This window comes from Sus scrofa, chromosome 9 (genome assembly GCF_054392235.1).
Source record: "Sus scrofa isolate SSC_HxYL_T2T_F1_AM1 chromosome 9, Sscrofa_HxYL_maternal_Yorkshire_Landrace_v2.0, whole genome shotgun sequence".
Taxonomy (NCBI): Eukaryota; Metazoa; Chordata; class Mammalia; order Artiodactyla; family Suidae; genus Sus; species Sus scrofa.
In genome coordinates, this window is record NC_139391.1 from 97103008 (window position 1) to 97130827 (window position 27820).

Genomic DNA, 27820 nt, shown 5'->3' on the forward strand with positions numbered 1-27820 from the left:
AATGATATACAAAAATCCTCCACCCAGGAGTTTCCATCGTGGCGCAATGGTTAACGAATCTGACTAGGAACCATGAGGTTGCGGGTTCGGTCCCTGCCCTTGCTCAATGGGTTAAGGATCCGGCGTTGCCATGAGCTGTGGTGTAGGTTGCAGACGCGGCTCGGATCCCACGTTGCTGTGGCTCTGGAGTAGGCTGGTGGCTACAGCTCCAATTCAACCCCTAGCCTGGGAACCTCCATATTCCACGGGAGCGGTCCAAGAAATGGCAAAAAGACCAAAAAAAAAAAAAAAAAATCCTCCACCCAAATATTATATTGCCTTGTTTGCTAATCACATAGAGGTAAATCCACCTAAGATGAAGACAAGTCAACTCTTTGAAAGTTAAAACAGAACATATATCTGAGTTATATCTGAATAAGTAGTTTTGGCCTCAGAGGGAGACAGCTGACCTTGTCCTGTTCCTCAGGGCACACAGCTCGAGAGCCACAGAGCTCTGAACAGAGCTTCCCTCAAAGCACACAGACATCACAGCCAAAAGGGGCCAATTCCACCTAGGCTGACCAGACTCACAAAGCAAGGTAGGTGACCAAATCACATCCTTGCACCAACCTGTATTTGCTACATGCACCAAAAATCTTAAGAAATGTCTCAAAGCCCAAGCATTTCCATTTCACTCAAGAGCAACTTCAAAAGCCACCTCGTGACTCTGTGCCTATATCCATCCCATAAGTACTTATATAAAGACATGCCAGGGTCAGTTATACACAGCATGGCAGGAGATCAGACGTAAAGACAGCTGAAGGGAGGAGGGAGGTACTCAGGATGCTATTAAAAGCCAGATTTTTAACTCATGCTTGAAGGAAGGTTCCTACAAAAATCAGACAATTGTTCTGCTGCTCTAGAGGAATCCAAAAGGTAGGAAAAGGAAGCTGGTGACATTTAAGATTCAGTCACTGTCAGAATTGCCATCGTGGCTCAACAGGTTAAGAACCCAACATAGCACCATTGAGGATGTGGGTTCAATCCCTGGCCTCGCAGGTTAAGAACCCAACATAGCACCATTGAGGATGTGGGTTCAATCCCTGGCCTCGCTCAGAGGATCAAACTTTGCCACAAGCTGTGGCTTAAGTCGCACGTGCAGCTTGGATCCAGCACTGCTGTGGCCATGGCATAGACCTGTAGCTGCAGCTCCAATTCAACCCCTAGTCCAGGAACTTCATGTGCTGCAGGTGCAGCACTAAAAAGAAAAGAAAAAGAAAAAAATATTCAGTCACTTTGCCAAAAGCATCAAAGCTCCCTGGGAGCACTTGCAGTTTCCCCACAGATTCTTGGGAGAAGCAGGTGCAAGCACCCTGCTAAGGGTGTTCTGCCTTCAGTGTCATCAGTGCCAAGTGCTGGAGATATTTTATGATCCAGGATCTTTTTGGCCTGTTAGAAGAATTATCTTCAATCACTAAGACACTTCACACTATGAAAAAAATTGCAGGAAGTCTTCTGAAATAAAGATTGGAAAAGTTAATGCTTCTCTATGGATTTGCATGAAGAAAAGGCAGTGGATTTTAAGTACATGAAGCTAACAAGAGATCAAAACCAGTTTGAGTTGTGTCTGTTAAACTACACCACAAATTTCTACCATGGAATAAAAAAGCATCCCCACTAGTGAAAGCAGTTCATTTCCATCATTTAACAATACAAGAGTTTTTGTAAAAAGTAGTACTTATGGACAACAAAGGAAGTGTTGGGAATAAAATATTTCAGCATTTGACTAGAAAGAATGGAAATAAAATCTTCCAAGAGGAACAATTTTTCAAAGACATATATTCATTGTAGGTGACTTCTGGGAAACAATGAGTGAGATAAAGAGACCACAACATGGTAAGGTGAGTTCCAAAGTAGAGATAAAGCATTGAGATCCTTTTATGGTAGACTACCAGGAATTCTGTCTGCTCAAGCAAATAATAACCAAGTCCTATCTTTCTGACTGATTTTAAAATGTCATTGTTCTAATAATTTTTGCAGTTTATAAAAAGCCAGTGATTGATTAGAATTAGAATTAAATAAAACCAAAACCTGATCCTTCCACAAAGCTGGGGAAGGAACGCCCTAGAGCAATAATTCTCAATGCAGAAAACTTCACCACTTAGGGAGTAGTTTTAGAAACATGTGGCAGTTCCCCTTGTGGCTCAGCTGTAATGAATCCAACTAGTATCCATGAAGACGCGAGTTCAATCCCTGGCCTTGTTCAATGGGTTAAGGATCTGGCGTTGCTGAGTGCTACGGTGTAGGTCACAGACACGACTGGGATTCAGCATTGCTGCGGCTGTGGTGTAGGCTAGCAGCTATAGCTCTGATTTGACCCGTAGCCTGGGAACTTTCATGTGCTGCAGGTGCAGATAAAAACAAAATAAACGAAAGAACGAAAGAAAGAAAGAAAAGAAAGGAAGGAAGAAAGAAAGAAACGTGTGGGTGCTCTGGAATAGGGGTAGGGTCCTGACACTGGACAGGCAGAGATGCAGGTATGTCACATGTCCTGACCCATACAGGACAGCCTCACACAGTGAATACATCCCATGCCCTGAAATGCTCTTAAAGGTCCTTGACATTCACATACACAAAAAGGCCATTTACCTGAGCATATACCCCAAATAAAGCATTTATTGCTCAGTTTTTTTTTTTCTTTTGTTTTCTTTTTGTTTTTTAGGGCTGCACCTTTGGCATATGGAAGTTCCCAGAATAGGGGTCTAATCGGAGCTGCAGCCACCGGCCTATGCCACAGCCACAGCAACTCAGGATCTGGGCCACATCTGTGACCTACACCACAGCTCACGGCAATGCCGGACCCTTGACCTGTTGACGGGGGCCAGGGATCTAACCTGCATCCTCGTGGATATTGGTGGTATTTGTCACCCACTGAGCCACAATGGGAACTCCACTCAGTTTTAACATATACTCTATCTTCCAAAACTGCAACCACCACGTAAATCAAGATATAATTATATTTATGTATTTTGCTCTGGCCACAACCTCAGCATGCCCAAGTTCCCAGGCCAGGGATCAAACCCAGCCCGAGCCATAGCAGTAACTCAAGCCACAGCAGCAACAACTTCAAGTCCTTCGCCGCTAGGCCACCAGGGAACTCCAAGGTACAATTATATTCTGGTCTGCTTACCACAACTATAGAAAATCCCTTAACTGAGGGCAATACAACTTTAAGTCACCTAGATGTCATACCTGTATATGTATACTAGCGCCATTATTGGTTTGCTGAGGGTTATTCTACAATAATACAAACACTTGATTATTTCAGCATGGCTGAAGCTTTGGTCATCCCCAAGTGTTTACATATTGAAATATTATTTTGTATCAACTATTTCCCTTTTATTTCACCTTTCTTGAATTAGTAGGACATTATATTGATTTCTTTCTTATAGAAATTATACACGTGAGCTATATTTTCTATGAATTTCACTTCAGGATTATAATTGGGACATTACAAAATATGTGTTAAAAAGAGGGTGCAGGGGTTCCCGTCGTGGCTCAGTGGTTAATGAATGTGACTAGGAACCATGAGGTTGTAGGTTCGATCCCTGGCCTTGCTCAGTGGGTTAAGGATCCAGCATTGCCGTGAGCCTGTGGTGTAGGTCGCAGACTCGGCTTGGATCCTGCGTTGCTGTGGCCCTGGTGTAGGCTGGTGGCTACAGCTCCGATTAGACCCCTAGCCTGGGAACCTCCATATACCGCAAAAGCGGCCCTAGAAAAGGCAAAAAGATGAAAAGACCGAAAAAAAAAAGAGAGGGTGCAGGTCTGAGGGTAGAAAACATAGTCTATTTAAATATCTCATGTTCATTCTAAGTCAAACATAGTTAAATTATGGTATATCTAAAAAATATACTGGTAACATTGGTGTTCAAAGTCCTATACAGACTTGCAGGGGAAGTTAGTGGTCACAGTCTTAGTTTTACAATATGATACGGGAGAACTACTGCAATTTTAAAAGGGGGCTTTTAGAGTCAGTTCGCCTGGTCTGAATCCCACTCATCCAATGTTAGCTCCAAGACCTTGGCAAGTTTCTCCATTTCTAAGCTACCTCCCCTCCATCCCTAAAATAAAAATAGCACAATTTCCTTCCTGTATCTAGGGTTGGCTGGATGAAGCAAATGAGACTCTTTCTAAAGAATTTAGCATGCTGCCCCACCCATGCTCAGAGATCCCCATGTGTATGCTCTTAAATTGATCAAAAGCTTAAAGGCAGATATTAATAAAGAAAGAGAAATGACAGCTAGGAATGTGATCCTAAGTATAAAAATGAGTGCAAACAAAAAGATAAAATATACGACCTGTTGGAAAAAAAAAAAAAAGCTACAGCTCTCCTGTGGCTCAGCAGATTAAGGACCCAGCATTGTCATGGCAGTGGTTTGTGTCGCTGCTGTGGCACAGGTTTGATTCCCTGGCCTGGGAACTTCCACATGCCTCAGGTGTGGCCATAAAATAAATTTTAACAAGTGTGAAATATCAATTCATTTTCATCAATCCAACTAAGCTGATTACACAGTTTCCTTTTTTTTAGCCACACCCCTGACACATGTGGGAGTTCCAAAGCCAGGGATGGAACCAGTGCCATAGCAGTGACCAGAGTGGATATGCCACAATAGAACTCCTCAGTCCTTTTTTATATACACTTGTACATGGAGGAAGGGTGACATGAAACATTAGACCAAGAAAGAATCTATCAAGATGAACAACAGCCTCTATTTGGTTTATAGCCATGTTCTGAAAATCACCACATTACTTTTCAGTTCAAGCAATGCTTACTGATTATCTCCTTTTGATTATAAGAACCGGTAACTGTGGAATCCTGAAAAGATATCAGTGTATGTATACTACACATCTATGGAAGACCACAGAAAATTATAGCCTTTCTCATCTCCACATGAGAAGAACTCTAAATAATAAGACCGTATTTTGGTTAAGGCCAAGCAGGCTACTCAGCAATACAAAAACACCAAAAGGAAAAATGCCATGAGGACTGACTGAGGCAATCCTGCCTCTCTGGTTGCTGATGCTAAAATTAGAAAGAGGATTAAGAGTGCCCAGCCATTCCCAGTTGGTTCACTGTTCTCAACTCCTGCCTGGGGACTCTTCCCTCTCCCGTGCTAACTCTGAATATTTTGTTTATTAACATCAAAGGTGGGAATCAATAGGAAAAGGGCAACAAGTGAAGGCTTTTATGAACTTAAATTTAAAATGATCTCTCTTTTAACATTACATACACATCGGCCACGCTGAATCACAAGGGCACTTTGCATACAAGTGTTTTTTATATAAATGATAGCTAAGTGATTGCCCAGCCTTAATTCAACCAAGGGTTACCTACAAGAAAAATAATAATAACCTTCAAGAGGATTACTGAAGAATAGTTACTCTATTCTTGAGAAATAAGTGATTCGGTATCATTTATTTCTCAAGAGGTCATTTTGCCTCTTGAAATTTAGACGTACCAAAAACACTATAAATTGAATGGGAATATTCTACCCCATTTCTCCCATGGAATGATGTCAAAATCCATATAGAATGTTTAACACAATTAGTGGAGGACTCAGAAAAGTATATTTACGATAGCAGATGGAGTGGAGAATCTGAAATAACACTGAATATGAGATGATTTATTCCCTTGGGTATGCCCCAGCCTGGACATGGCACAGTTTAAAACTTGGAAATTGTTACTGAGCTGAGGCAGAACTCAAGAAGCCCAATAGCTCCAGCTCAAGGAGCAAGAAAAGGGTACTTAAAACTCTTCTGAAGGGGAGGAGCTATGATTCTAAGGAGGTGGGCTGAATCCTATTCCTTTTCTGTCTTCCTGCCACTTAGCCCCAGATATAAGTGCAGTTAACAGAAGCACACAACCAAGCAGGATACTAAGGACCTAGCTTTTCTGGCTGGAGAGCCAGAAAGGGAAGTCCTCGGGAATCAGAAAGTAGTCATCAGATCATGCAAAGGGAGGAGCTCAGGAAAGTAACTGCAGGAGGCTGTTTAGAACTCCAGGGTTTAGGAGTTTCCTTTAGTTCAGTAACCCGACTATTATCCATGAGGATGCTGGTTCAACCCCTGGCCTCACTCAGTGGGTTAGGGATCTGGTATTGCTGCAAGCTGGATCCAGAGGTCGCAGATGTGGCTTGGAACTGGAGTTGCTGTGGCATAGGCTGGCAGCTGCAGCTCCGAGTGGACCCCCAGCCTGGGAACTTCTGTATGCTGCAGGTATGACCCTAAAAAGAAAAAAAAGGAAAAAAAAAGAACTCCTGGGTTTAGGCCCAGGATAAGCATGCTTGCATCAGAATCCAAACAGCATACCCAAGACTTTGAGAGCTGAACCATAGAAGGTATCACCACCCAGGTTCCAAACTGGCCACCACAGGGTGCTACGCCCAAGACAGATTCAAAGAGTACTTCAAAGCCTTCAAAAATAGAAGTGAAATTGGAACCATAAACCACAAAAGCCTAGTTGCAAACTGCAGCCTGAAGCCAACTGGGTCAAACTGCATTCTAAAAAGAAATTATTAACATTCTCCACAGGATTTGAACAAGATCCAGAGTCTCATAATATTATATTCAAAATGTCCAAGATACAATCCAAAATTACTTGGCATATGAAGAACTAGGAAAATCTCAACTCACATGGGAAAGGGCAATCAACCAAAGCAAATGCCAAGAATGACACACGAGTTCAGATTATCTGACAGACTTTAAAGAAACTATTATAAAAATGTTCCAGAAAGAGTTAGTACTCTTTAAAAGAATAAAAAAGGGGGGGAAATGTCCCAAGAAAGAGGAGAAATAGAAGAAATAAAAATTTACAACCTAAATAGACTCACCCTACATAAACTCGTCAACTCATTAGAGGAACTCAACAGCAAACTGGAAACAGAGGAAACCATCACTATTCGTGAAGACAGAATAACAGCAATCATTCAAAGAGAAAAAATGAACAGAGGCTCGAGGGCTAGTGGGAAAATACTATAAGGCCTAATTTATGTTGTCGGTAACTCAGAAAGACAGGAAAGAAGAAAAATAGTTGCTGAAAATATATTTGAATAATTGGTTACCGAAGATTTTCTAAATTTGTCCAAAGATATAAACCTAGAGATTCAAGAAATTCTGTCAACCCCTGTGAGATAAAAGAAAATACATGTATTGGCCTCTACCCCTCCCCTTCCTGGCACAGAGCTCCTAAAATTCCTGTAATTTCCTAAGTGCTAAGAACACTAGGTCTATCTTTTGTTTTACTGAGACAACGCTAAGTAAGCTCTTGGTTGGAGCTGTTCACCAGAAAGACCAAGCCATGATCAGAAGCTTGGAATTTTTAGCCCTGTCCCTTATCCTCCAGAGAGGGGAGAAGAACTAGAAATGGAGTTAATAATTCATCATACCTACATGAAAAAGCCTCCATAAAAATCTCAAGGGTAGGGGTTCAGAGAGTTTAAACGTGGGTGAACATATCCACACTGGGAGGGTGATATACCCCAACTTCACAGGGACTCCTACACACAGGACTCTCCCTGAACTCCCCCGATCTGGATGATCATCTGTATTTTTTATTTTATCTTTGAATAAACTGGCAAACCTAAGTAAATATTTCCCTGAGTTCTGTGAGCCAGTCCAGCAAATCAATCAAATCCAAGGAAGGAAGGCTATAGAACCTCCTATCTACAGCTAGATGGTCAGAAGCATGGGTGATAACACGGGCTTGCAACTGACATGGGAAAGGGGAGGGCAGAGTACAGTTTTGTGGGACTGGGCCCTTACTCTGTGGGATCTGAAATTATCTCCAGGTAGAAAGTGTTAGAACTGAGTTAAAATGGTGGAACACCCAGCTAATGTTACAGAGAATTGTTTGTTCAAGGGGAAAATCTCCACACATTTGGTTACCAGTGTGTCAGAAGTGAGGTGCTGTGAGCAATAAAGAAGACACACAGCAAAGAAAACCACACAGAAGCGAAGAAGTGGGTTTTTCCTGACCCAGGGGTAAAACTGGATTGTTCCCTTTTACAATCTCATACAAGATAAACCCAAAGAAATCTATCTCCAGATATATTATAAACTAATTGTTGAAATTCCAAGACAAAGAAAAACCTTAAATGTAGCCAGAGAAAAACAATACTTTACTGGATAGTGGTTCTCAGCTAGGGATTATGTTGTCCCCGAGAGGACATCTGACAATGTCTGTTGACATTTTTGATGGTCAGCAGGGAGATGCTGTCATCTAGTAGGGCAAGACTAAGAATGCTAATAATAAACCTACAAAACCCAAGTATATGCTACCTTTAAGAAACTCATTCAGGGAGTTCCTGTCGTAGCTCAGCGGAAACGAATCTGACTAGCATCCATGAGGACACAGGTTTGATCCCTGGCCCAGGAAATTCCACATACCGTAGGCACTGCCCAAACTCTAATGTTACAGATAACCTCAAAGTTTAAAAAAAAAAAAAAAAAGATATAATAAGATGCCATGCAAACACTAATCAAAAGCAAGCTGTAGTGGTATTTCATCTCAAAGCAGACTTGAGAGCAAAATTATCAGCGAAGAGAAGGACATTACATCGTGATAAAAGGGTCAATTCATTTTGAAGATTTAGCGATTATTAATGTATACAGATATAACAACAGAGCTTCAAAATATATAAAACAAAAACTAACAGAACTGAAAGAGAAATAGACAAATCCATCATTATTATGAGAGATTGCAATACTCCACTCTCAGGAGTGACTGGAACAAGACACCAGAAATCAGGCAAGTATACAGAAGAACTCAATGGTATCAACCAACTGGAACTATTTGACATTTATAGAGCTTTCTACCCAAAAACAAACATTTGGCAAGGTCTGCTGTAAGTGTCTAAACATAGATATAAAACAAATCAATAGATTTCAAGCAAGTATGAACATACAAGGTATGTTTACCAACTGTAAGGGAACTAAACTAGAATTCAATAATAAAAAAGATAACCAGAGGAGTTCCGTCGTGGCGCAGTGGTTAACGAATCCGACTAGGAACCATGAGGTTGCGGGTTTGGTCCCTGGCCTTGCTCAGTGGGTTAAGGATCCAGCGTTGCCGTGAGCTGTGTGGTGTAGGTTGCAGACTCGGCTCGGATCCTGCGTTGCTGTGGCTCTGGTGTAGGCCAGTGGCTATGGCCCCCCGATTAGACCCCCTAGCCTGCGAACCTCCATATGCTGAGAGAGCAGCCCTAGAAATGGCAAAAAGACACACACACACACAAAAAAAAGATAACCAGATAATCGCCAATTAAACCAGATAATCACCAATTATTTTGGAAACAAACTATTTGGCCCTATTTAAAAAAAAAAAGAAAAAAAATCGCAGCTCCAAGAGGCAGTCTCAAAAGAAAATGGAAACTTTTGAACTGAACTAAAATAAAAAAAATATACCAAGATTTATGGGGTTCAGTACTTTAAAGGGAAATTACAGCCTCACATGTTTATATTAGAAAAAAAGAAAAAAGAAAGGTCTCCAATTAATTACACAAGCTTGCCACCTTGTGAAACTAGCAAAGGAAGCACAAAATAAACCCAAAACAAGAAGAAAAAATAATGATGAACAAAACCAATGAAAAAGGAAAAAATGATGAAGCCAATGCTGTTTCTTTGGCGGGGGGAAACAGTAAAATGGATAAATTTCCAGCAACACGGACAAAGATGATTAAAGAGAGAGAATGCAAATTACCATTATCAGGAATAAAAGGACAGAATACTACAGGCCCCACAGACATTTAAAGAATAATGAGGGAATACTGCAAAATTTTATGCACCTCTATTCAAAATCTTGGGTGAAATGAATCAATTCTTCAGAAACTACAAATCACTGAATCTATCCAAGATGGAACAGCCAAAAAAGCCTTCTATTTAAAAAGACTGAATTTGAGCTAAAAAGAAACAGTTTCTAAGGACGAAAGCTCTATGCTCAGGTAGTTTCACTGGCAAATGCTATCAAATACTTAAATAAAGCCAACTCAGTAAGTCTCTTCCAAAAAACATAAGCAAGCACTTAAGAACACATTTTGAGGTTGTATTACTCTAATAACAAAGAGAATACACAAAAATAAAACCACAGATGAATATCTCTCATGAACAGAGACACAGCAAGTTGTCAAGACAAAAGTTAGCAAATTGAATCAAGGAATATGTTCAAAAAATAAAACTCCACAAACACCACAACCAAGTGGAGTTTATCATAGGAATGTAAGGTGGGTTCAACATTTGACAATGAAATCCATTGTAATACAGGCCAAAAAGAACTGTATGATCAAAACAATTTGTGCAGAAAAAGCATTTGACATAAACTAATATTCATTCACGATAAAGACTGTCAGCACACTAGGGATATAAGGAATATCCTCAAACTGATAAAGAACATCTACAAAAACCCTACAACTAACATTTTACTAAAAGGTCAAAGACTGCACTGTAGAGCACAGGGAACTATATTAGATATCTTCTAATAGTCCATAATGGTAGAAAATGCAAAAAAAAAGTGTGTGTATACATATATACACTGAATTACTTATATATACACATACATACTGAATTACTCTGCTATATACCTGAAATTAACAAAACATTGTGCATCAGTTGTATTTCAATTAATTTTTTTTTTTTTTAGGGCCACACCTGTGGCATATGGAAGTTGCCAGGCTAGGGATCTGAGGTACAGCTGCCAACCGATGCCACAGCCATAGCAACACAGGATCCAAGCTTCATCTGCAACCTACATCACAGCTCATGGCAACACCAGATCCTTAACCCACTGAGTGAGGCCAGGGATCAAACACACATCCTCATGGATACTAGCTGGGTTTGTAACCTGCTAAGCCACAATAGGAATTCCCTAAAAAAAATTATTCTTTAAATCAAAGACTGGAGAGCTGAAAAAAAGGCAAGGATGCCTGCACTCATTGAAAGTCCTTGACAGTATAACAAGGCAAAAAAAGGAAACAATAAGCAATGAGGCCCTACTATAGCACAGGGAACTATATCCAATCACTTGTGATGGAACATGACAGAAGATAACATGAGAAAAAGAATTCAGGAGTTCCCCAGATCAGCAGAAACAAATCCGACTAGGAACCATGAGGTTGCAGGTGTGAGCCTCGGCCTCCACGCAGCGGATTAAGGATCCCACATTGCTGTGGCTGTGTTATAGGCCAGCAGCTGTAGCTCCAATTGGACCCCTGGACTGGGAACCTCAGTATGCCACGGGTGCAGCCCAAAACACCAACACAAACAAACACAAAAGGGAGTTCCCATCATGACTCAACGGAAACAAATCTGACTAGCATCCATGAGGACGGAGATTTGATCCCTGGCCTCACTCAGTGGGTTAAGCATTCAGCCTTGCCATGAGCTGTTGGTGTAGGTTTCAGATGCAGTTTGGATCTGGTGTTGCTCTGGCTATGGCGTAGGCTGGCAGCTACAGCTTGGATTCGACCCCTAGCCTGGGAACCTAAAAAGACAAAAAAAAAAAAAAAAAAAAAAAAATAGTAATAATAATAAAGTTAGCAAGGAATATAGAAAAACTAGTAAAACTATGCCTACTTGCAATGACATGATTGTCCAAGTAGAAAATTTCAATCTATAAAAAAAGCAAACTTTTAGAATAAGTTACATTAGTGTCAATGTTAACATACTTAACACTACTGAACAATATGCTTAAAAATGGTTAAAATGGTGAATTTTTTGTCTTTTACAATTGAAAATAAAGTCATTTATAATAGCACCCTTCCCCCCAAATTAAATATATAGGTATGAATCTCACAAAACCGATACAGGACTTGTTTACACTCAGCACGATTTTTGTGTAGATACAGATTTCCAATTCTAGAATATATAAAGGCAAAGTAACCAGAATAACTATAGTAATTTTGACATAGTTAGAAGAATAACACTACACAGTTTCAAAGACTTACTATATAAAGCCACAGCAGCCAAGAAAGTGTAACACTGACAATAGAATAGACATATAAATCAATGGAAGAGAAAAGAATCCAGAAATAGACCTACAAAAATACGGCCAAATCAGAGTTTCCATCATGGCACAGCACAAACGAATCTACTAGGAACCATGAGGTTGCATGTTCAATCCCTGGCCTCACTCAGTGGTTAAGGATCTGGCATTGATGTGAGCTGTAGTGTAGGTCACAGACAAGGCTTGGATCTGGCATTGCTATGGCTGTGGCGTAGGCCAGCAGCTGTAGCTCCAATTCGACCCCTAGCCTGGGAACCTCCATATGCCTTGGATTCGGCCCTAAAAAGACAAAAAAAAAAAAAAAAAAAAAAGCCAAATGATTTGACAAATATACAAATGCAATTCAATGAAGAAAGTCTTTTTAACACTGTGTTGGATTAGATGGACATCTATATGCAAGAATTAAGTGTCTGCCTAAGCCTCACACATTATACAAAAATTAACTCAAATTGCATCATAGGTCTCAGTGTAAAACACGAAGACTGTAAAAGTTCACAACAGGAGAAAATCTTCATATCCTGAATTTAGGTAATGAGTTTTTAGACCAAACATCAAAACTACTATACATAAAAGGGGAATGGCAGAAGTTAACAAACTGGACTTAATTAAAATTTAAAATTTTTGCTCTGGAGTTCCCATTGTGGCACAATAGAAACTAATCTGACTAGGAACCATGAGGTTGCGGGTTCGATCCCTGGCCTCGATCAGTGGGTTAAGGATCTGGTGTTGCCGTGAGCTGTGGTGTAGGTTGCAGACACGGCTCAGATCTGGCATTGCTGTGGCTGTGGCATAGGCCAGCAGCTGTAGCTCCAATTCAACCCCTAGCCTGGGCACTTCCATATGCTGCAGAAGCAGCCCTAAAAAGAAAAAAAAGGAAACAGAGATCCTCTAAAGAAGGTAAATAATATGAGTTACCTACTACCTATCACACTTCTATCAGTTTTTTTGAAAGGGTTGACTCACTTTCTCCTTAAACTGAAGCTTTCACTATTGTTTAAAAAAGAACCCCCTGGGAGTTCCCATCGTGGCTCAGTGGTTAACGAATCTGACTAGAAACAATGAGGTTGTGGGTTCGATCCCTGGCCTTGCTCAGTGGGTTAAGGATCTGGCGTTGCCATGAGCTGTGGTGTAGGTTGCAGACGTGGCTCAGATCACGTGTTGCTGTGGCTCTGGTGTAGGGTGGTGGCTACAGCTATGATTGGACCCCTAGCCTGGGAACCTCCATATGCCACGGGAAGCGGCCCTAGAAAAGGCAAAAAGACCCAAAAAAAAAAAAAAAAGAATCCCTTACTGTGGGAGGGGAAAAAGTTAGACACATATGTTCCATAAATTACAGACTAATTCTCACACCTCATTTTGATATCCACAAAGTCTGACCCACTCTTGTCCACATCATAGCATTAAGAGAATAAAACTCGCATGTGATTCAGTTCAACTGCTCTGTCTAATGAGCATCCCAAAAAGTAAAAACTTCCCTGTGGGACTAAGAGTTTTGTTTTATTTAAATATACTGTTGTGCTTTCAAAAGTACGGGGGTGGGGGGCGGGGACGTGGAGAATAGTATGAGAGGGTGAGAAAAAAGGATGTAAATAGGGGAAGAAGCTCCAGGCCCCTTCCCCATACCTTTTCCTCTCCTTGCCTATGCAGTTCCTGAGCTCTATCCTTTACAATAAACTGCTAACAGTAGTGAGAGATAGGAGAGAAGAGGAGGGAGGAAGGAGAGGGAGAGCCCCAAGTACTGTGCAGGACACAAGGTTTGACTTTTAGTGACCTTATTCCTCATTCAACTTTGATCCCATCAAAGTTCATTTCTTTTTGCCTCCTTTTTCAACTCAGGCGACTTGATAATCTCCGTGGTTTATAAATGCCTCCTTCTAAATTACCTGAATGCCCTTTTAGAATCAAGAACACAGTTACAGAGTTCCTGGAGTGGCGCAGTGGTTAACGAATCCGACTAGAAACCATGAGGTTGCGGGTTCAGTCCCTGCCCTTGCTCAGTGGGTTAACGATATGGCGTTGCTGTGAGCTGTGGTGTAGGTTGCAGACACGGCTTGGTTCCCGCGTTGCTGTGGCTCTGGCATAGGCTGGTGGCCACAGCTCCGATTGGACCCCTAGCCTGGGAACCTCCATATGCCACGGGAGCGGCCCAAGAAATAGCAAAAAGACAAGAAAAAAAAAAAAAAGAATACAGTTACATTTCAACTTGTTGTTCTGTCACTCATTCTTTGAAAAGTTTTGTGCCAAGTGATGCCAGGCACGGAAGGTAAGATAGTCGTAGCCGATGTGGCCTAAGATATATGCCTTTGGTCTTTGTCCCTGGTTCCTAAACAGAGCTCCTAAATTCATCAGAGTTCCCTGAAAGATAGCACTGACAGAAGTCTTTTATTCTCATGACAACCCTGAATGGGCCCCTAGAAAGCTTTAGGATGGAGGTCTTGTCGCCAGGAAGACTAAGCCATGACTGAAGGTTTGGAACTTACATCCTCACATCTCCACCTCTGGGAAGAGGAGAGGGGCTGGAGATTGAGTTATCACTGATGGCCAATGCTTTCATCATATGTACCTATGTAAGAAAGTCTCCATCAAAACCTAGGAGGATTGGGTTCAGAGAGCTTCTGGGTTGCTGAACATGTGGAGACACAGGGAGAATGACTCATCTGGAAAGCCATGGAAGCTATGTGACCCTTCCCCATACCTTGCCCTACGCATCTCTTCCATCTGGCTGTTCCTGGGTCTACCCTTTATAGTAAATTGTTAATGATACAGATGGCACTTTCCTGAGTTCTGTAAGCCATTCTAGTGAATTACCAAAAGGAGTGGGGGGCATCGTGGGACCCTCCAGATTTACAGTCAGCCAAACCCAAGTGTGGGTAGCCTGGGCATCCCACTGCACCTGGCATCTGAAATGAAGGCAGTCCTATAAGGTGGAGCCTTTAATGTGTGCAGTCAGACACTAAATCCGATAGTGTCAGAACTGAACTGAACTGTAGAACACCCAGTTGGTGATGGAGAGTGGGAGAAGTGGTACTGAAAAAGACACCACCCACTTGGTATCAGAAATGTTGTCAATAAAAACGACGTAAGTCGGACTTCCTGTTGAGATGCAGCGGAAATGAATCAGACTAGTACCCATGAGGATGTGGGTTTGATCCCTGGCCTCTTGCCGTGGCTGTGGTGTAGGCTGGTAACTGCAGCTCCGACTCAACCCCTAGCCTGGGAACTTCCATATGCAACGGGTGCGGCCCTAAAAAGCAAAAAAAATAAAAGTAAAAAAACTTTTTAAATGACACAGGCCGCCTTTCTCAGTGTTCTCAATCAGGCCCCTCAAACCTCTTACCTCACATTTATGGTACCATTTGGCACAGAAAACAGCCATTGTTAGGTTATGTGTTTTTAGGGCTCTTGAGATCTTAAAACGAAGATCTATCAATCCCATGCAGAAAAAAGATTACTAAGTTTTTAAAAGTCACTTTGTTTGGTTGTTTGGCCATGGAGCATTAAAGTTTGGATCACTATTACCTTATTTCCCACCCCCAAGTAGTTAACTTCTTTCTTTTCCTCCCAGTCTTTATACATGGGATCACACTTATTCCTAATCACCAATCTAAATGTGAAGCAGTAGAAGAATCATGTAAACCAGAAACAGATTTACCAACGATTTCTTCTTTAATCTCCCATGACTTCAAGTGAATGCTACTAAAACCCAAAACCTCTTTTTGTATGACCTTTTCTGTTTACAATCATTAGCAATCTGTTTGTGGTCGTGAACTGTTTAATGTAATTCAGACAGAGAGGACCAAGTGTATTCATTTGAAGAGTTACAGCACTCATTATGAAACTGAAAAAGTAATTTCACGACTTGGCACTAACACAGAATCCTAAAATGAGCGCTCAGGCGCCTATAAGAATGGTTTTAAAGCTTGAAAAAACATAAGAGGAGCCCTCTACGGTCACCCCTCCATAAGGTGGTTGTGCCTGCATGTTGTTTTTTCCACTTACACGTGTTAAGATACTTAAAATAGTTGACTTTTCTTTTTCTTTTTTAGGGCCGCACCCTCAGCATATGGAAGTTCTCAGGCTAGGGATCCAATCAGAGCTACAGCTGCCGGCCTACACCACACCCACAGCAACGTGGGATCTGAGCCGCGTCTGTGACCTACATCACAGCTCAGGGCAACGACAGATCCCTGACCCACTGAGCAGGGCCAGGAATAGAACCTACTTCCTCAGGGATACTAATCGGATTCATTTCCAATGCACCACAATGGGAATTCCCCAGATGCCTGACTTATGACTGAATCCTCTACAGGGTGGTGGCTATGGGGATAGGAAAGAACACCAAAGGAAGTATTGGGGGGGGAACCTTAAAATACTTGATGTCCTATGGCCAGAGGGCCAAAGGGAGAAGGAGCATCAAAGATAACTAAGGCCAGGCCCATGTGACCTACATAATATTAAATTTCACAGAGAAAGCAAAGCAATGACCCAAGAGAGAAAAACATCAGTTTCAGACACCCTAAGATCAATGGATATTCAAGAGAATGTTTGCTTCCAATGGAAAGTAAAAACAAAAATTGTAGAAACAAGTAGAATTTTTAAGAGAGAAAACAGAGTGCCCGGAAATGCTGACATTTGAGAATAGAGAAGCACATGTCAGGGACTGTAACCATGACTAAAACCTGCAGGGAGAGGAACTGAGAACATAACTGCTGCAAAGAAAATGAAGAAACAAGGACATGCCCAAGGATGTGGTCCCCAGAGCGGCATGACCATTTCCCAAGACACCAGGCTTTTTGGAGAAAGGGCCAATTAATTCCAGTCCTTGCAGCTGAACATGTTCAAGATAAACGTGGGATTTCTTAAACCAACTGTCAAGGAAACTATCAACTACCAAAAAGGCATCAAAAGGACATGACAGGTCTCTCAAGACAGGATAATTTGAGAATCAATGACAACAATTCCAGTAATCTTGAAACTCAAAAGCTCATAAATCACACCCAAAAAAACCTCACTGGTCAAAAACCAAAATTCACTCATCATCCTTGAAGGATGCTAAAGCAACCAATATTTATAGGGTAGTAAATAAGTGAAAAAAATCAAGCATTTTTTTTCTCTCTTTTACAAACTGTGCCTTACAGTAACTAAATAGCTAAAGAGGACAAATTCCTCTTTAGAAATGCATTCTAACTAATAACTGAGGAAATAGTAGAAGAGTATTACCATCTTGCAGCCATATAATAATGCATCTAAGCCAATGGTTAGTGGCACTTCACAAAACAAAGACATTAGGTACCTCCTGATGGAAGGATATATACATCATGACCTATTACTTTGTCTTGTCCAAACAAAGCAAAAGTGAACTTGAATCTAATTCAAGACCCACAAAGGTCAGAAGAACATAATAATAAGCAACCACATATGGATGTAGTTCAGCAAAACAAGTGGAACTTTCTGCAGAATAAACCAACTTCGACAAATACACTGCACCAAAAAAAAAAAAAAAAAGGAACCTATTGAAAAACGTTGAAAAAGATCTTATTTGAATCCAGACTCAATTTCTTAAAAGTAAAAAATCAAAGAAATGTGAACCATTTGATTGTTATTTGAGAGTTACTATTAATTTTTTATATGAACTTTTTAAAAAGAGACTGTTATAGGTTGAACTGTGTCCTTCCCAAAACTCATAGGATGAAGTGTTCATTTCCATCTCTATAGTTTGGCTGTATTTGGAGACAGGGTCTTTTTAACTCAGAGAGAGCTAAGTTAAAATGAAGTCATTAGGTGGGGTCCCTAATCCAGTACAGCTGATGTCCTTATAAACGGGAGAAATTTGGACACAGATACACAAAGCAAGAACGCCACGTGATGAGGGATTTATGCCATAACAAACCAGGGAACTACCTGAAGAGAGAAGCCTTGAACAAGTCATTCTCTCACAGCCCTCAGCAGAAGCCAAACATGCTGACACCTTGGTATCAGACTCCAGGACTGTGCGATTCAAAGAGTACTGTTTAAGCCACTCAGTTTGTGGTATTTTGGTATAGCAGCCCTAACAAACTAACATTATCTTTTAGAGATGTGTTCAGTATTTACTCAATTAACTGATATGATGTCCAGGATGTGCTTTACAATAATCTGGGACAGGGTGAAGACAATAGAGTTATTTAAAAAAAAAAAAAAAAAAAAAGAGTGACTACATATATTGATAATGGTTGAAACTGAGTGTCACTCTATTAGCCTTTCTTTCTGTTTAGGTTGGTATTGTCCATAATAAAAAGCTTAAATAAAAGGCTTCATTTTTTTCTTTTGAGATGACATCTCAGAACCATGAAGCACAGGACAAGCCCAGGCATTGAGTGCAAAAGCATGGTAAACACAAGGAGGTAGCAGATAGGATGAGAAATACTTGCCTCGTACCCCGCCCATCTAGGGGTCACAGGGAAACTCTGGTATCCCCTCAACACCTTGCACAAGATCATTTCTAACAAGGCAAAGTCTGACCCTTTTGAGAGCAGCGATGCGTGAAGAACACTATGGTTCACGTTCTCTAAAATGACCAGTTTGCCAATAACCTCCCCAAATCATCTATCCAAGGCCATTTATGACTCATAACCATGTATTTTCTCCACATTCAGGGAGGACCCAGTTTCTACGGGGTTCACTGTCCAACTTTCTGGGGCATAATGAAAACAAATAAATGATTATCATTACAAGAAATAGAAACTCACCCTTCAGAGGAAGTGTTCTGTTTGAGTGACTAAGAGCAGAAAGGCTACCCAGTTTCAGCTGCATGATCCTGGGCAAGTTACTTTACCTCTCTATACTTCAGCTGCCTCAGCTTCAAGTGGGTACATGGGGACTCTTGTGAAATTAAAACAAAGTAATCAGCACCCAGCACATCAGTGCTCAGTGAGTGTCAGCCATTTACTGCCCAGTGCTCAGCGTCAGGCCAAGGTGAAGAGAGATCACCTTACCCATGTCAGTGGTCTCATAACTATCTACTACGTTCCTTCAAAATTTTGTGACAGACATCAACTACTTCTAATAACTGTTCACACCCAAAGTCCTGAAACTATGGTGATTTTCAGGCTGTCCCAACAAACCTCTTTTCAGGTTCCTGGAGCCAACTTCAACATGGGGAGGGGAGTGGTTTCCCACACCACCGATAAGCAACCCCCACACACTAGACGGGTGTCCTACCATTCAACTCAATTCTGACACTATCTACCTGGAGAGAGCATCTGTTTCCACAGGTTAAGGGCTCAGTCCCACAAGACTTCCACCCTTCAGAGGCCACCTTCAAGCCGAAACTGTCACCTGTGCTTCAGACCAACCAGCTAAAGATAGAGGGTTCCTACAACCCACTCCCTGGGTTTGATTAGTTTGCCAGACCAGCTCACAGAATTCACACAAACATTTTACTTAATAGAATACCAGTTTGTTCCAAGGATGTAATTCAACAATAGCCAGATGGAGAGATGCAGGGGGCAAGGCGTGGAGCCTCTGCCTCTCCAAATGCACCTCTGTCCCCATACCGCACCATTCTCCCCATGTGTTCATCAACTAGGAAGCTCCCTGAACAGTCCTTTAGGCTTTTACAGAGGCTTCATTACACACACACATATGTGAGAATGATTAAATCACTGACCACCGGCCACTGATTCAACCTCCAACCCCTCTCCTAAGGATGGGGGAGAAGAGGAAGGAAGCACACTGTGACTGAGAGTTCCAACCCTCTAATCACCTGGATAGTAGCTCCTGCCCTTAAGTAGTTTGCAAACATCATATTGTTAATGTTATAAAAGACATCTTTATTGGGAGTTCCTGTTGTGGCTCAGCAGTAGTATCCCTGAGGATGTGGGTTTGATCTCTGGCCTTGCTCAGTGGGTTAAGGATGTGGTGTTGCTGTTAGCAGTGGTGTAGTTTGCAGATGTGGCTCAGATCTGGCATGGCTATGGCTGTGGCAAAGGCCAGCAGCTGCAGCTTCGATTCGACCCCTAGGCAAGGAACTTCCATACGCCTCGGGTGCAGCCCCCCCCCCAAAAAAAGACATCTTTGCTGCTTTCAATTCCAAGAGTTTTAGGAGCTCTGGGTCAGAAACAGGTAACAATGACTTCTTACAGATTTCTTATTAGGAAACACGATATCACACCTCCCCCAAGGGATTTCCCAGGGGGCCAAAGAGGGAACCAACAGGCAAGATGCTGTGCCGTCTTTGACTAACTCTGTCTACATTCACATACCAGGTTTCTCCCACACCATCTCCTTTGAAGAGCTAAGTCTGAGAAGCTTCCACAGTGGCACAACAGGAGTAGCGGCTCTTAGAAGATCTGGGACTCGGGTTCAATCCCCAGCCCAGCACAGTGGGTTAAGGATCTGGCATTGCCGCAGCTGTGGCTTAGATCTAGACTGCCGCTCAGATCTGATCCCTGGCCTGGAAGCACCATATGCCAGGGAGTGACTAAAAATGTGGTGGGGGGGGGGGTGAAATTTACCACCCCAGAATACTGTTTTCTGTTACTACATTACAACTCTAAGATGTCTGCCACAAAAGGCAACTTTAAAAGGGTTCTTCCTGTTATTTAACACCAATGCCTTCTGTGACTTCTTGCTCAGTTCATGCCTAATGTCAACCCCACTCTTTTTACCCTTACCTTTTTCTGCTTGTGTTAAAGTATTTCATATTGTTAGCTTTATGTTGTTGATTATACTTCAAAAGCTTTGGTCTCATTTCTGTTTGGTTTTACATCACGTACCCACCACGGACCATATGGCATCTGACTAGGGCACCAAACAGGTATCAGAACTTGGACAGATGAAGATGAGTGACAGCTCCTGTGCTTTTAAGGACATCAACATTCACGGAGAACTTGACCCAGCAGACTCCAAAGCCCCTCCCCAAGTCTCCTCACCTGGAAGTCATGGTACCTGTCCCCAGGCTCTCAGGTAGTCTTCTCAGTCTCAGCACACATTAACCCAAAGTTTATCATGAGGGGAGTTCTCATGGTGGCTTGGTGCTAACAAACTCCACTAGCATTCATGAGGACAAGGGTTTGATCCCTTGCCTTCCTGTGAGCTGTGGTGTAGGTCACAGATGCAGCTCAAATCTGGCATTGCTGTGGCTGTGGTGTAGGCAGGCAGCTGCAGCTCTGAATGGACCTCTAGCCTGGGAACTTCCATATGCCACAAATGTGGCCCTAAAAACCAAAAACAAACAAACAAAAACTTACCATGAGGGATCTCTCTGAGCCTATTTTATACTAACTATGCTACTGTTGGTTTTCCCCAGACTAGGCATCACTACTTTCTTGCTCCCTCCCTTATTTCTTTCTAAATGAACACTCCTTTGGTTTCCCTTCTTCTGCCAGCACCTTGCAAATGATATCACTATTTCTACCTCCTAGTAGTGCAGCCAGGGAAGTCTCCTGTAATCCATCTTTCTTACTCTATTCAGAGTCCACATAGAAAGAAAATAACAGACTTACTGAGATGCTACCACCTTTAAGAAGCTGTTATTAATCATATGGAAACTTCTGACCTCTCCAACTCATCCTCATTAAGGATTTCACCATTACAAGCACTTGCCTCATCTCCCAAGATGTCCGTTTTCTGGGGTTTCTACTTTATTTATTAGAGTGTATTTTTCATTATGGTCTGAAATGTGGGCATCTCTCAGCTTTAGCCCTGCAACCAGAGAGTGGTTGTGACTGACTTGAGTGTAATTTACAGGGTAGTTCTGCCCTTTCCTACTACATCTTACCACACTCCCCACTCCTAAACTTCAGGACATAAACTTCTTTTAATGATGAAGGAAGCCAAGGCTTCCTAACATCCCTTATGCCCTGGAAGTCAACTTTCTTCAAACTGTTTACTAGTAGGTGGGTTCAAACTAACACGCCAAAGTGTTTGAATAAAGTGTTTTGTTAGGGCAATCCTATGTCCCTATGGAAAAAGCCTTTTAAGATTTCCTATTGTATACCTATAAATGTAATAAAATTAAGAAAAAATAAAATAAAATAATAAAATTCCACCACACACACACCAAAAAAAAAAAAAAAGATTTCCTACAAGATCCACTTACCTCCAAAAATTGCCTCAAGCTTACACAGAAGAACCAAAAAGAACTTTGAAAAAGAAACCATTAATTTTGCTGAGGAAAAAAAAGCAAAGAATATTTTATATGGCAAGGTGCAGCCTGTAGCTCTGGACTTTCATTTTCTGTATACTGGTTACTTGCTTTCCACATCAAGAACCAGAGACCAACATACTGCTATGTCAGAAGCCTGGATGCAACCCATGGATGCTTTTACTATGAAGAGCCCCCTCCTTCATTCCCCTAATGTTTAGGCCAAGAGACAGCTTCCACTTTCTTCACTCAAGCACACCAGGCAACATGGCAGAAACAGATCTTACACTGTGGAAAACACTTCAAATCTTCACAATTCTTCAGAGCTTCTTCCCAAGATATTAATCTTCTCACCTCAATTAAGTCCAAGAAAAATCTGACATCTGGGTCTTGCAGTAAAGCCAACATTCACTTTGCATTTTCTAATAAACTGTCATTTTAAGTATGCATTCCCCATACATATTTGTCAGATCGCCTATTAAAAACTTGGCCTCAGGAGTTCCCATCGTGGAGCAGCAGAAACAAATCCAACTAGGAACCATGAGGTTTCGGGTTCCATCCCTGGCCTCACTCAGTGAGTTAAGGATCTGGCCTTGCCGTGAGCTGTGGTGTGGGTTGCAGGGCTATAGTGTAGGTCACAGACGCGGCTCAGATCCTGCATAGCTGTGGCTGTGGTGTAGGCCAGCAATTGTAGCTCCCGTTTGACCCTTAGCCTGGGAAGCTCCATATGCCATGGGTACAGACCTAAAAAAAAAACAGTTTTGCCTCAGAAAATACAGTCACTCCAGGCATGGGCAGTCAGGGCCCTGTCAGCACATAGAACCTCATGATCTGAGCCCCGTGAGACCTACACTGAAGCTCACAGCAATGCCAAATCCTTAACCCACCAACTAAGGCCAGGGATCGAACCCACATCCTTATGGACACTAGTTGGGTTCATTAATCCATGAGCCACAACGGGAACTCCACAATTTATTTTTTAAATGGAAAGGGATGACCTGTAAATTCAGGAAATTGGACCAATTAAAGACTTTGAGAAAGGAAAAAGAAAAAGGATTCTCAAAGGCGTTTGAAAGCAAATGTTCTGCTGGGGCTCTTTCTCTTCCTCATCTCTTCCTGATTGCCCAAGGTCTTCCCTCAAATCTTTGTCACACATTCACCTCCCTTAGGGCATCTGAGAATCCAGATCTGTCCACCATCAGGACTATTTAAGGAGGAGCCTTCCAGTTCTAATCACACCACAAATCTACTCTTCAAGTACCTCAGGGCAAGAGGGATGGACGTGGAGAAGAAACAGTTTCTTCTATTTCCCTTCTACATTCAACATATTTGGGGGAAAAAACAAACCTAATTCTCCAGCAGCAGGTTCTTCCATAAATTAGTTTCCCATTTCTTTATCTGCCAAAAACACTTGAGTGAAGCATTTAGCCACCCCAGGGCCCTTGAGTGCCATTTATCATCATCCAAAACTAAATGCCTAGAAATCATCCATTCCCCACATGACACACAAGGCATGCACGACGTGGTACCCGGAGAACTAGAGAGGAGTCCCCTTGTGTCATTCAGCACAGTATGGGGACATAAAGCCATTAAATAAGAAACAGAAATATAAAATAAAGGTATCACAGTGGTATAAAGATCATTACCCGTCCAGTTGCAGACTTTATAAAATGCCTCAGAGCATTGTTACCTCCTGGTGTTTCTGCCACAGTTCTAGATTCTGCTACTTCTTTGACATCCTCACAGGAAATGGCTCCTAAGAGCACTGGCAAAACAGGGGGCATGGGGGTGCATTTTCACTTCTGGGATAAACTCTGACTGGATATTAAGCTCTCAGTTCCAAATCCACCTCTCACGCCTGGGGTGGGACTCTACATTCTATGGCACCTTTGTCTGTAGGTTCCTGCTGACAGCAGGCACTAGAGGAAGAGTGGAAAGCACACGGAGATGGCACGTGTTCTTTCCCATTTACCCACTATTCCTATCTCTGCAGTGGGTTTCGGACTATAGCTGCTCTGGGTATTCCTAGAACCAGCTTTATCACTTCCCTTCTTCCCCTCATCTCAGGCACCAGCCACAGCCAGGGAACATCCTTTGCTCAGTCTCAGCTACTCAAGGCTCTTCCTTCAACCTTCTAGGATCCAGTAATTTTGATCTCTCCCCTTGCCCCCTTTCCTGCTTTGCTGAAGTTACTCCCTGTGGATTCCCTTTTTGCTCTTTCTGTCCTCTAGCACCTGAGTAATTCTCCACGTTAAATTCCCCCTGGTATAATTGGCGTGTTTTATTTTTGGGATTTTTTGTGTGTGCGTGTTACAGGCTAGATCTGACTAAGTCAAGCACAGGAACTTTAATTTGGGAGGAAATGAATTTGTTATTCATGTCATAACTACAATATAGTGTGCACTTACATGTACCAAGCATTTTTTAAGGGATTCAGCCTGCATAATCCTATGACTGCCCAAAGCAAGCCAACATTATCATCCCCATGTCAGAAATGAGGAAAATGAGGCTCCAAGAATTTTAAAAATCAGTTCATGAACTAGTAAGTAGCAGAGCTGGGATATAGTTCCAAGTCTGACCCCAAAAGCCACCTGTAAAAAACTCTTAAGGCTTTTCTAGATACTCTCCTCTGCTTCTAAGGACTTTTTAAATGGTTCATAAATAACTTAGTGCACGTGTATGCTTGCATTTTTGTTACCCTCCTAAGTCTTACTTCACCACAGCCCCCTTCCCTTTCAATACACTATCATTTGACACAGTGTCATTTATCCTGCGGGATGTCCCATATTCTAGAATTACATTGGTGTTTCTTTATGCCATTTTCTCATTTATGCCTCTGTCTTCTATATTTCTTACAAATTCAAAATCAGATTGAAACTGAATTCAGGAATTCCTGTTGCGGCTCAGTGAAAACAAATCTGACTAGGAACCATTAGGTTGCGGGTTCGATCCCTGGCCTCACTCAGTGGGTTAGGGATCTGACATTGCTGTGAGCTGTGGTGTAGGTCACAGATGCGGCTCGGATCTGGTGTTGCAGTGGCTGTGGTGTAGGCCAGCAGTAACAGCTCTGATTAGACCCCTAGCCTGGGAACCTCCATATGCCACATCCACAAATGCGACCCTAAAAAGACAAAGAAGGAAGGAAGGAAGGAAGGAAGGAAGGAAGGAAGGAAGGAAGAAAAGAAATTGAATTCAGTCAAACCTCTATTTTTTTTTTTAGACATTTATTTATTCATTTATTTATTTTTTGTCTTTTTGCTATTTCTTTGGGCCGCTCCCGCGGCATATGGAGGTTCCCAGGCTAGGGGTCGAATCGGAGCTGTAGCCACCGGCCTACGCCAGAGCCACAGCAACGCGGGATCTGAGCCGCGTCTGCAACCTACACCACAGCTCATGGCAACGCTGAATCGTTAACTCACTGAGCAAAGGCAGGGACCGAACCCGCAACCTCATGGTTCCTAGTCGGATTCGTTAACCACTGCGCCACGACGGGAACTCCAAACCTCTATTTTTTGACATGAGTATTTCATTTATGTTGCTGTGTATTTCTTATTACATCATATCACAAGGCCTGCAATAATGTCTGGTTATTCCATTTTCAGTCATTCTAAGAAAGTCTAAACCCTCTGTTATACAGAGTCCAGGGCTTTAAGTGCAATATTATCACCTTCCATGAAAAGGTTTTGGACGAGACAATCAGCATATTCAGTGTATACAAATCAATTATACTAAGAGTCTCCTTAAAAAGGAAGTAACAGTTGGGATTCATACAAGTCTTCAAGAAAAAGAAATACACCAAAAGCTCATCCTGGTCCTGACAAGCTCTCAATAAATTTGTTTCTGTTAGTATTCCAAACCATCATTTAAGTTTTTAAAGGGATCAAAGGTCAAGAATTTCAAAATCTAGTTCCATGCTTCTTCACAATTCAGTATCTGTTCTTCCTTAATTCTTTCAACACTGAACATGAGCTGTGGTGTAGGTCACAGACATGGCTCGGATCTGTTGTCACTGTGGCTATGGCTCAGGAAGGCAGCTGTTGCTCCAATTCAAGCCCTAGCCTGGGAACATCCATATGCCACGAGTGTGGCCCTAAAAGGCAAAAAAAAAAAAAAAAAAGCCACCAAAAATATAAAAAACAATGCTCAAGAAGCCACTTCAACCTAAATTTAAAGAGATACTATGAATGAATTAAAAGGAAACTGCCATTTGCCTATAGCTGATATACTACTTTGCTAGTAATTCACTTACTTAAAACTGACTGCCACCATTTGACTAATTCATTTAAAGCTACATTACACCAGATAGTTTCTCAAACAAAAAATCATATTTAATATTGCTCATGTCAAATAAAGGGGATTAATTAACAGATACACTTTACTACATATAAAACAGATTAACAACAAGGACCTACTATAAGCACAGGGAACTATATTCAGTATCTTGACCTATAATGGAAAAGAATCTGAAACATTATATATAACTAAATATATATATATATAACTGAATCACACTTTGCTGTATAACTGAAACTAACATTGTAAATCAACTATACTTCAAAATAAATTAAAAAGGGGATTAAATCAGTAATCTTGATATCATAAACCCTTGATTCAGGAACCCATCCTCCAAACTACTGAATTCCCTAAACAAATACTAAACTAAAAGAAGAAAATGCATTGAGTTTAATCTAGTAAATTACTGTTTCCACCTACCAAAAGTATACTTCTTTTTCTTCATTTTCTTTTTGGCCGTGCCCAACGCATGCATAAATTCCCAGGCCAGGGATCAAACCCACACCACAGCAGCAAACTCAAGCCATAGCAGTGACACTGCCAGACATTCAACCTGCTGTGACACCAGGGGAACTCCAAAAGTATACTTTTTTTTTTTTTGTCTTTTTACCATTTCTTGGGCCGCTCCCGCGGCATATGGAGGTTCCCAGGCTAGGGGTCTAATTGGAGCTGTAGCCACCGGCCTACGCCAGAGCCACAGCAACATGGGATCCGAGCCGCGTCTGCAACCTACACCACAGCTCACGGCCACGCTGGATCGTTAACCCACTGAGCAAGGGCAGGGATCGAACCCGCAACCTTCTGGTTCCTAGTCGGATTCGTTAACCACTGCGCCACGACGGGAACTCCAAAAGTATACTTTTTATACATTGCATAACTTAAAAAAATATTCAACATAGACCAAAGAACCAAATCCTCTGCCGAGATTAAACTCAGTAACATTGTTCTGAAAATAAATATGCTGTAAAACATTCTGAGCATAGATTTGTTACCAACTGCGACCTTAGAGAGTTAGACCAGCTTCCCTCAACTCACCAAAGAAACTTTTTAATCATTCTTTGCATTTTGATGAAGCTTCTGATTTAGTGACTCTTAAATGTCATTTTAGAAGACTAATGTGAAACACACAGAGCTCCTTAGTCTTGATTTTTGTACGAAAAACACATAAAACCTGAGCAGTTTTCCCTGCACCACCTTCTCCAAAGGGGGTTTTAAGAACTTTCAGGTTCCATTATCTGGAAGAGTCAACAGATATTTTCTTTTATCTTTTCAACTACTGGGGTCTCAAATTCTCACCATGACATCATCAGCATGGCTTGGAAATTGCCGGCACAGGCTACTGAATTGGGCTAAAAGGTTTGTGCTTA

General features: G+C 41.7%; 1 protein-coding gene across 13 annotated transcripts in view; it reads right to left on the minus strand.

Moving 5' to 3' along the window:
* Positions 1-27820, minus strand: part of IGF2BP3 (insulin like growth factor 2 mRNA binding protein 3) — a 167138-nt gene that overhangs the window by 91321 nt on the left and 47997 nt on the right. The window lies entirely within an intron of this gene.